Source organism: Aptenodytes forsteri, unplaced genomic scaffold, assembly GCF_000699145.1.
Source record: "Aptenodytes forsteri isolate BGI_AS27 unplaced genomic scaffold, ASM69914v1 Scaffold139, whole genome shotgun sequence".
NCBI lineage: Eukaryota > Metazoa > Chordata > Aves > Sphenisciformes > Spheniscidae > Aptenodytes > Aptenodytes forsteri.
The window spans coordinates 395,981-404,220 of record NW_008794414.1 but is presented as its reverse complement, the minus strand read 5'-3'; the positions used below and the strand labels follow the sequence as shown (position 1 = coordinate 404,220).

The 8,240-nt window shown below is 44.3% G+C and overlaps 1 long non-coding RNA gene across 3 annotated transcripts; it reads left to right on the top strand.

Moving 5' to 3' along the window:
- The first annotated feature begins 24 nt into the window (after positions 1-24).
- On the top strand, positions 25-7,564 carry LOC103907134. Of its 3 annotated transcripts, XR_002086325.1 has the most exons (3): positions 25-301; positions 4,596-4,722; positions 6,141-7,564. It is a non-coding gene; the product is annotated as an uncharacterized LOC103907134 (long non-coding RNA). The 3 variants fall into 3 exon arrangements; XR_658054.2 differs by lacking the exon at positions 4,596-4,722; XR_658055.2 differs by lacking the exons at positions 25-301; positions 4,596-4,722 and adding an exon at positions 5,590-5,750.
- The last annotated feature ends 676 nt before the right edge of the window (positions 7,565-8,240 follow it).

Here is an 8,240-nt window from a genome sequence, read left to right as displayed (position 1 = left end):
GGCCGTGGGGGAGGCCGAGGAGAGCCGAGCGCTTCGGGTCGCTTTCCCCATCTCAGCCAAAATCCTCAGGAGCTGCTCCCTCGGCGTGTGTGCGCAGCGTCCTGCACAAACTTGGCTGGGGTTCCCCGCGGAGTTTCTGTGAGGGGACGAAACGGTAGCTTGAGGAAACGGGTCCAACCTTTCGGGCCTTGTAAACCGAGCCCGTCAGGAGGTGCCGCGTTGCTTGTGCTTCGCTGTGGAAGGGCGCCGCGAAGGAGCGCGCCCAAAGCCCAGTCCAGCAAAGACGGCTGAACCTTAAAAGGTGAGATTTCCTCCTAGAGCAAGAGCGCTGACAAGCGTGAGGAGTCCTCCCCAAACTGAGAGGAGGGGGCACAAAGTCAGGTCAGCGCTTTGCATGTGGGATCCGATCCCCTGGCATTACAGTAACCATGGCAGCTGTTGGCGTATTGAAGCCAGGCCACTTCTTCAGACCCTCCGGGGGACTTCCCTTAATGTTGTATTTGCCTGTTCAACAAATGCTTTTTGCACGCAGCCTCGCCGGCGGTGAGCGTTCTCCCCTTGCTACGCGAGCGCGGAGATGTGTGTGTGCGCGTTCTCCCCTTGCTACGCGAGCGCGGAGCCGCGCTATTGCGTGTGTGTGAGGAGATGTGGGAGGGCTGTGTGAGGGGTGACTTCAGCAGTGAAACTATTCCCTGCAACCTGGGCCTGGGTTTCTTGTGGTCACTGCAAGGGCAGCCCAGCCTGTCGCCCCCCACCTTCTCCCTGCCGAATCTGCCTGGAGCCCGTCCCAGAGTCCCTCCACTGACCCAGCCCCAGCTGAAGCATTGCTGACCTGTGTGTTGTGGTACCTAGCCAGCTCTGTGACTGGCTATTTACAGTAAAGACACAATATAGCTATTCTGCTTAGAAAAATAATAGGAAATTTGAGGTTTTCAAGTTCTTTCACTGCATTATTTATGATGCTATCTCCAAAATAATTTCAACTTCTTACGTTAAAAGGTTACTGCAGTGAGGGAAAAATATTTTCTTTCACTTTATTTTTGAACTTGGCAAAATGAGAAAAGCGGCGAAGGTAAATATTTTGATCTTTAAGTGGTTAGACAATTGAACTTTTATGTCTGTAAATTTTTTCACAACATTAGCAACAAGTAAACATTTTTCCTGTCACGTATTTTAATTGTGAATGCAGCAAGAATCTATCTGGATTGTATGTCCCTTCACATGCCCTCTGTACTGATAGTGGCTTTAATTTTAGTATAAACTAGACTGGCCTCGTCTAGAGAAGAAAACAATGTAGAGAAAATGGGAATTCCCCATAAAGTCAACTTTTCATTAATTAAAGTCTAATGTGGATGATTCCCTACTAAGTATGATGCTCAGACAGTAAAGTTTCATCTTACAAAGATAAAATAGCCTTTTCTCATTGCTCTAAATCTTAAAACCCAGAGACGTGCTTGAAAGTTGACAGTGGGCATAGTCAGTATTTGCCTGGACAACTCCTTCAGTTTTAATTTGCTTTTTGGACAGGTAGAGTACGCCACAGGCATGCCCGGGCATCTGGCCCTTCTGAGCAGTTTGTCATTGAGGCGGCAGATAACTAAACTGTAAACTCAAAGTGAAACCGTTTCAACGCTCGCAGATGAACACCTCTTCTCCTTTTTTGACCTCCTGATGTCCCTAGTTTAGGTGGGTTTAAATAAAGTGAGAAACGTATTGTATGCAATGCATACTTTTAGGTACACGCTAATGGTATGTATACATTGAAATACTATTTAATAGAAAGACAAGCAGCATCTGAAAAGCACATAAACCTAATTGATTCCAGACACAACTGCCCTGGATTTTGTTTCCTCTTATTCCAACTTTCTGACCTTGTAAAAATTATCTTGATTGTGTTATACTAAAACAAGGCCACGATTTTGCAAAAACTACCATGTGTGCTAGTGCTGAGGAGTACCGAGTAAAGCACTGTGTGTGGAACAAATGTTGACAACATTAGGCCCCCAGTTCGTTTGTTTGTTTTCCTTTGCTTATATCTAATCATGGTGAAGCAATAGTCTCACTTCTGCTAAAAGCTGAATCTGGGTTTTCGTTTTTAAAGGAGGTGAAAAATGTGTAGTAAAACTTGTGATTTGAGGTGAATGATAGGTTTTAAATTCTTACAGCAGTTTAAGCTACTGGGATTTTATGGCATTTAGACTAGGGGAAAGAACGGTGAGGGTTTAAAAATATCTATCACCTGTAATTTTTTCAGTACTTTTGTGTGTGTATGTGTGTGTGGTATCTTTGTTTTTCAGAACATTGTTTCTAGGGATTGGTAGGAGAGTTTCAGGACTTAGTGGCTTTGATGATAACCCTTACGATACCATTGTGCCTTTGGATAAATATGTAAAAAAGACCTAGGACAGCATAAATTGTTAGATGTGCTGCTGTCTTTGGCGCTGGAGAACTTCTGAGTGTAATTACATTTTCTGCTTGACAAAAACCCAAGGCCCAGGTACACTGACCCTTTTATTGCAATAATTGCTGCTGCTGCTGCTCCTGTAGTTTGGAATCTGCGGCTTGCTCGCCTTAAATCTCTGTGAAGAGTTGTGACAGAAAAATGTCTTTCCAGCTGTAAGTGTTGAGCTGAACATATGATCCCTCCCGTTATTCCTCTGAAGGCTCTCCTTTTGGTTTTTTCAGGATCAAGAATAAACTATGTATTTGTGTCTTTGTCAGCAAGGCTCCCATGGGGCAATCCTTGTAAGCACTGGGATTGCCTGTTTGCTGGCAAGGAGGCTTATAAAAAGCAGCTCCAAGTGGGAGTGGGCCTTTTCCTGCTCCTCCCTCCGTCCTGCTGCAATTCCCTTTCATCCAGGCCCTGAGAACTGCCTGCCTTTCAGACTAAGCTACAAATGTGAAAGAGTTGTGGTCGCTTGACCAAGATGTTAGGACATTTACTTATGTTGATTCATTGACATGTAAATGTTTTGGGGAGTTTCCTTGTATATAATGTAGCCCATCAACTTACGGTGGTCATACAACAGCAAATGTAACTTAAAAAATGAAGCCTATCTCTAAAGAAAATGAGCAGCTTTTATATGTCATTAAACTTGGTTTCTAAGAAGTTGGCATGGATAAGGCTGCCATCTTGTTTGGGCTTTCTAGCTCCCTTGTCAACGTTTCTTATTTCCCTACAGAATGGAAGGTGGAAATGGTGTGTGGTAGATCATTTATTAAATACAAAAAGCTGACGGCATGTGCAGTGTTCTGACCCAAAAGTCATGGTGGTAACCTACTACACCAAAGATTAAACAATAAATATTAGTGCTACTGTATCTACTGTCTTTATCTTCTAGCAACTGTTTTACTACTACTTTTCTGTTAAGTTGTAGAAGAGCTTCAAGTAAAATCGTGCCACTTTAGAAGCAGTGATATAATCTGTGCTCTCGGTGCGAAAAAACCAGCATGTTCTGGCTTGCATTTTTTACGAGAGAAAACAGTTGGTCCATTGCTTAAAAGTTGTGCCATTCAGTGCAGCCATCAGCCTGTGAAGTGCGACCTGTGGCGTTATAGATGCAGCGCACTTCCCCTCCCTCCTCTGCCACCCCAGGATGAAGGCACGAGGTCTTTCTGCCTTAACTGAAATAAGCTAGTTCTGTTCATCTGCCAAGAATGTACAAGTAAATATAACGATTGTGTAAGTGGCTTGCAATGCCCAAAGCATAAACAAACTTGTGCATAGGAAAGGTGAGTTTCTGGCAGGTTTCCAGGGGAGTTCCCTCAGCGCTGCAGAGCTGAGGCGTTCCTCTTTAGGGATAAGGCAAATTTTAGATATTTACGCAAGACAGAACCAGAAAAGGTGCAGAATGGAGGGATACGAAATGAGGCATCTGGTGGTGGTGCTTTTAACACTGACCTGTGGCTCTAGACTTATTTCTTCACGATTGGCACTCAGCGGTATTGAACACCTCTACTTTCAAATCATGTCAGCATGAGTGACAAGTACGCAGCATCTTGTAGAATCAGATCTAACGTTTCTCCTGTGAAGTGTGTGGATGAAGCGAGGTGTTTATCTGTACGTTGGTATTACCAGAGTACATTTTGTTAAATTCAGATTATATTTAATATTTGTAAGGTTCAATTAACTGTGTTGTTTTAAATCCTTCGATGATCGAACTCTACTTAGCCAGGTAGTTGTTTTTTTTCTTGCTGTGAAGTGCTGCACAAGGGATACGCGTTTGGCTGGATTGTGAGAAACTGTGAAGATCGTACAAGCAAGTTGAAGTCCTTACTTGTTTGCTGAATGTATCTCGCACTTTTTGAACATCCCAGTACCCACAATAATTAATGCAGCCTACAGTGTCAGTGCATTATCCTTTTCCTCCATATTATGCCGTTTCCATAGAGTATTGATTCATATTCAGCTTTAGCCCTTCTCTTCAAGTGTTTTGTGCCAATGAAATGAAGACCACAGCTGACAACTTCGCTGCTCTGTCACGGCAGAACTCTGTTAAGCTTTAAACTTAGCTATATATGAAACCGTTTTCTCAGGGGTGGGTCTGAAATAGTGAAAGGAACAATTTATTTTACTTTTTCTCCTCTATATGCAGGTACAGTGGGTTTATGGATGTCCCTCTATCCTTCTGGAACTAAATTTTCCATGCTCGCCCTTCTGGAGGGAGGAAGGACAAGATAGAGAGGGAGAGAGGCAGAAGAGATGTCACCAGTTACTCTGCTGTAAGGCACCAAGATACTACCATCGTAAATGCGGTGTAAGAAAACACAGAGAATAATATGGATTGATGTAATGCAGAGCACGTTTATGAATTACATAAACATCTGCATTACACCAAGCTGGGAGGATGGTGACCACTATGGATGATCAGCTCAGAAATCAAAATGAACTCGATAAAAGCAGAAGTGAAATTCAATTAAAACTATCATCAATTTCTTGCAGAAATCAAGGTAGATGGTTATAGGGGGTTTGTAGAGAATCACTAACAAAATAGCAATGGACAACGCAATGCTTTTGCAAAATGCAATGCTCTCTTAGGATTTATCAATAGGTGGCATATGTAGGTCAGAGAAAGATGTAAAGATGACTCCACTAAGCACCGGTAAGGCCTCAACTGCAGTATTGCCTTCGGTTTCATGTTCTGTGCTGAAAAATAAAGTACAGGACAGGGCAAGAAACAGTAAGAGATGTAGAATATAAAAGGAAATGGTGAAGGAAGGGAGGATGTTGAGCCTGAAAAATAATTTTTAGAGGGAATTGGATAAATTTTCCAATGTGTAAAAGGTTAGAAGAGGTTTGATCAACTGTTTTTGAATGCTGGGGCAAAGATGAGATAAATCAGATCTGTACAGAGGGAAGATGTCTCGGACTGGGTATTAGGAGGGTGGGAGGATGATTTAAATTGGATATTAGGAGAGTGGGGGGAGATGCAACAACAACTTTTAAATCGTTACAGTGAAATACCAGAACAAGCTACTTAGGAAGTTCGAGTATCAGCTTCACGGAGGGTTTCTAAGAACAGGTTAGACAAACATCTGTTGGGGATTGTCTGGGGCTACTTTATCCTGTCTTTGTGCGGCCGGGGGGGACAGATGGTCTCTTCAGATCCCTCTCGGTCCTCTTCCTAGAAGTTTACCAAGCGGGGAGGGGAGTGGACCTCAGTTTAATGAGAAAACGGTATCATCCTATTAGTTGATCCTCTTTCAGAATAGAAAAAGAATCGGAGAGAAACCACATCTAACTTAACTATGTAAGTAAATGTGGGGGGTTTTTTAATTGTCGTTGACTTGCAATTTTGTGAAGCATTTACCAAAAAATACACGGGAAAGTCATAAAACTTAACACATTTAAGGTGTTCTTACTGCATTTGTAGTGCAACAGTTTAAAGAAACAATTTTAAATGCATCTTTTTCTCGATGAACGTAAGTAGCAAAAAATAACAAGTTTATAAGTATTTTCCAAGGATATTATAAATGTGTGTTTGGCCGTGGGTTTTAAATTGCCTCCCATTTTAAAACAAGTAACGACTACATGCGTAGGTATTTCTGACCGTACCCGAGAATGTTGCACCTGGGTGCTCCCTGCATGTGCAAACCCAGGAAATAATTGTGACAGATCACTCTTGCTCCCCAATCCACAGAAGGAACAAGTTATTCAGTACCTGCTCTGAAAAACGTGTCTTGAAGGAAAGCTGAATGGAAATGTGAAAGTCAGCACCTTGCTTCCTCAGCAGGTGAACTCTGCGACTACAGCGGCGTTTCCCTCCCTCCCTGCCTCCCCCGGGCTGTGCGTTGGGAAGTTCCAGTGAAATATAGCTGCTGTGGAAAGTCCTGCTCACGGCGAGGAGACGTGACCTCTCAGCGAGTCAGATCCAATTTTACAGGCAGCTCTGAGTCAGGGTGGAGCCCGTGAACTGAACTTTGTATGTAAGAAGGAAGTGATGTTGGTGGCAGCTTGTGTTGCTAAGCAGATGAGTTGCTGTATTTTTATGTCAGCTGATAGTTTCGTCGGGTGTGTGACTTCATTCTTAGATATGATGCCTTCCATTTATTAAGGACAAAGGTCAGAAATTGTCAGCGCTGTGATAGCTGTGTCTCTCCATATAAGAAGAGGCATGTTCTACTGAGCCGTCAAAGATGGAAATGGGAGTCCTTAATGCTGCTTCTGCATGCTGAAAACAAAACCGACCGTGAAACTGTCAGTTCATGTCATGGTCCAAGAGCGAACGTCCTCACGAGCAGGGATGTCGTGGAGTAGGTCAGTTCCTTGGTGACACTCCATTTTTATGAGAACTCACTACTGTTCCTGATTAAAGAGGTGGCGTGTCTAACCAAGTGTCTGGTCTCCAGTAGTAATGGGAACTGGGGGGCTGAGGTGAGCAGTCGGGCACTGGCCTGTTAAATCAGAATTTAGATGGAAAGCTAAGCGATCCTGCCTCTTACTTCCGTAAAGTAAGTGGTGAGTCTACTTGGGAAGGAGAGCGAGTTGTTTATCACCTCTGTGCCGCTGGCACTCCAGCGGGTGCTGCCTTCCGGCTGTCCAGATCGTCACGGGTAAGTGGCAGTACCCGGGCAGCGTTTCGGAGAGACTTGAGGGGGAGAGTGCAGGCAGGTTTGGGGCAGCTGCCCGCAACTGTGTGTGTACCCACACAACCCACAGTGATGAGTCACGGTGTGCTGTCTCAGGTGGCATTTCCACCTATTCCCCCCTTAAGGTCTTTGGTTACATCCTTGAGTTAGCCGTGAGAGAGCTATATGTTGTTATCCTCGTTCTGAGAGCTATTTATGTATCAGAAAACTTCCACAGAAAAGAATGGATTTGGGGAGTAGTAGTAATTCTTCTTGTTGTTGCATGCCGGAGGGTGAGGCAGCGGGGAACGCTGACGTCCCTCAGAGAGCTTTGCCCCTATAAGGCCTGGCAGGTGAGTGGCATGTGGACACGAGCTGCTGGAGCTTGCTGCCCCTCTGCTTTTCTGGTTCAGTTCCTCAGTTAAGGAGTTCCCGGCCACAGAAGTGGCTGTTTGGGCCAGTTCCAGCTTTTGTCACTCTGGCTGGCTTGAGTTTCCAAAAAAAACTCCACAAAAAACCAGCCCACACAACTGCACACCCTGGCTTGCCCTCTGTTCCCTTAGCTTGCTGGTGCCACAGGGTGGCTCCTTGTAGCACTTGTATTTCTAACGCTTTTAGCTTTTCAGCTGACATCGTTAAGGTTGTTCTTTCTCATACGAGTCTACTGCTTCCTGGTACTAACCAAAATCCACGTGCTCTCAGTCTTTCAGCGTGCTGTACATTGGTGAGCAATTTCTTCTAAGAAAGGAATATTGTTTTCCTTTAGCATATGGCACATCGTTACTGTCTGTGCCCTTCTGGCCACTTCACCCTCTCAGTCTGGTGTGCTTCCATTGCTGCCTAATTTTTGAGAAACTTTGAGTAAAACTTTCACTTGTGAAAGAAAAAGAAACCATTTGTCTTTTTTGCTTCATTTGGCTGAAACAATGTTCAGCGATGAATAAAACGCGAGTGTGTGTCAGGGTCGTGCGATTTCGGAGCCACTTCCCACCAATCATGGGAGAAAACATGATGCCTTGGTTTGTTTGAGGCCGTGGACTGGCATCCCAAATACCAAGCCTGAAGGGCAGCTACTCCAAGCACAAGCTTGGGCTCCTGGTGCAGTTTCGCGTCCCTCCTTGCACAAACAGAAGTAAAAGAAAGGCTGTGAGATGAGAAGTTGTTGAGGTTTG